The sequence below is a fragment of the Vicugna pacos genome, chromosome 8 (assembly GCF_048564905.1).
Source record: "Vicugna pacos chromosome 8, VicPac4, whole genome shotgun sequence".
NCBI lineage: Eukaryota > Metazoa > Chordata > Mammalia > Artiodactyla > Camelidae > Vicugna > Vicugna pacos.
In genome coordinates this window covers 68,464,327-68,466,777 of record NC_132994.1, presented here as the reverse complement: position 1 = coordinate 68,466,777, position 2,451 = coordinate 68,464,327, and the positions used below count along the sequence as shown (strand labels likewise).

Below are 2,451 nucleotides of genomic sequence, written 5' to 3'. Positions count from 1 at the left end.
GTGTGCATTCATGTACAGGTTTTTGTGTGGATCATGTTTTCTTCTCTAAAGCTTGGTTCAGCCTTTTCTGTCATCTGAGAGAACAACAGCCAGGACGGAGCAGTGTGTGAGAGAGGAAGGACGCTCAGCCTGGGTGGCGTGCAGATGTCCTGGATTCCCTGCGCTCCATTTCATCTTCCAAAATTCTACTGTATGCCTCGTATTTTGGTTCACTCCAACTAATTGGGCAGGGGAAGGAGAACATAATGCATTTTGTGAGGAGAGACTCCCAGGATTTAGACCCTTTCTCCCAATTAAGTGTGAAGCTTGGATCTGTCTCGTCCAACAGAGAAAGTCAGCTCTGTTGATTTCTCTCCTTATTCATTCATAACTTCCTCGCAGAAGAGGAAAAAGATATGAATATCCTCTCTCTTCACTTCTTTCCAGAAGTGAGAGCATTTGTGACTCACAAGTGGGACTTCAGACGAGTAGAGTGAGGTAGAAGCCAGGTCAGACTGCTGGTCCCCTTTCTGTTTCAGAATCTTCTGTTCCTTTTCTTATGCACAAGGTTTTTAAATTTCTTAGATTATCATCTGTCCTTTATTTTGTCTATTGGTGAGTATGCGTGTGTCTGTTGCAGTATTAATCAACTCTCCATGATTGAATGTCCACAATATTCTCTCCTAACACACTCCAATCAGATTGTTATCTTCACAACTATAACTATTTTCAAGGTACATTCCTCCAGGAAGTGAAATTCAATCCCATTTTATTGTTAGCAGCAACTTAAACAGTTGACTATGTCTCCCTTCTTTTAACTTTGGTGATATAACAGTCTCTTAGTTTTCTTCCCTAGCTCCTCTGTCCAACTTTAAAATGTTGGTGTGTTCTAGGACTTGATCATGGTTCTTGTCTTTTTCCATCCACCCTCTCCCCTTGACTAATATCATACATTCCTATGGCTTTGAACACCATCTGTCAGCTGATGAGTTCCACATTTAGAACTCCAGCATAGACATCTCCTCTGGATTGCAGTCTAATATATCCAACTGCCTGCTCCACCATTGGAAGGATAATAAGCATCTCAAATTTTTCATACCCAAAACCAAACTCTTTATTTTTCTTCTTATAAACCTGCTCTTCCTCCTTTTTTTTTTTTTTTGCTTTCAGTTAATTCCACCATCATCTACCAAAATACCTACACTAAAAACACTAAACACATCTGAGTCATCTTTAATTCTTCTCTTTGTCTCATAATGCTCTCAAATCCTTATCCCAAACCCCTGCTTCGTCATCTTATATCTTCCACTTTTCCCTAAAAACATCTCAGGAAAACATCCTTCGTGCTTTGGGGACCTCAAATATGTCCAGTAGAAATTTCCAGGTTAAGGCCTAGGTGTAGTCCAACTTCAGGCAATCCGTCCATACTTAGCAAGAAAAGCCGAGTCATGCTGTTGGCACAAATGAAGCCCTGCTCCTCAGGTGAACCGGTCTTTCCCTTCGCTAAGAGGTGGGTGGCATCCTCGCCGTGCATCTCGTCTACATATGTCACCTCATCACCAAGCGATGTAAAGTGTCTCCTTAGATATCTGTCAGCCGTTATCATCTGCGGCTTTTTTCTCTTCTCTTTGTCTTCAGTTCATAAATAGTTCTCCCAATCAATTTTCATAAGAATTCTGCATCCCTCTAAGTTACCTTTTCCCAGTTCTCTCCTCAGACCAAACAGAAAAAAAGCTGCTTTAAGAACTATTTATCAAGTCCACACACCTTCAAATGATTACAGAACCTTCTGATTGATCTTAAAGAAAACAGCTCAATAATGATCCCATCTCAACTTACTAATTTAATTAAGTCATCTGCCAACCAAGGAAAGGACCAGCACCCCTACATTTTTTATAGGATAATCTCTGCCACACCCACCCCGAATCTCTAGCCAACTTACCTCCAAATTCAAAGTTATTTATTTTTTAATGTTTGGAAGCATAGAAACAACGTACAGTATCAATAAATAATTCTGCCAACTATACCAATATATAACACAAGCAAAATATATGAAACCTTTACAGTGCTCGCTTCGGCAGCACATACACTAAAACTGGAACAATAGCATGGCCCCTGAGCAAGGATGACACGCAAATTCGTGAAGCATTCCGTATTTTTTGACAGGCATATGTAGAATAGATAAGCAAGATTATACTGTATAGCACAGGGAAATATATACACGATCTTGCGGTAGCTCATGGTGAAAAGAATTGTGATGATGAATAAAAGTATGTTCATGTATAACTGAAAAATTGTGCTCTACACTGGAAATTGACACAACATTGTAAGCTGACTATAACTCAGTTAAAAAATTAATTAAATAAAATTTAAAAATAAAACCCTTTACAAAGAAAATGATAAAACTCTCTCTTTATAAAACTCCTGCTTGCACTCACATGAGCAGAGGTGTTGCTCCTTTGCTGCCCCACC

The 2,451-nt window shown here is 39.5% G+C and overlaps 1 pseudogene; it reads left to right on the top strand.

Moving 5' to 3' along the window:
* Nucleotides 1-2,044: 2,044 nt before the first annotated feature.
* Nucleotides 2,045-2,139, top strand: LOC116281683 (U6 spliceosomal RNA; annotated as a pseudogene).
* The last annotated feature ends 312 nt before the right edge of the window (nt 2,140-2,451 follow it).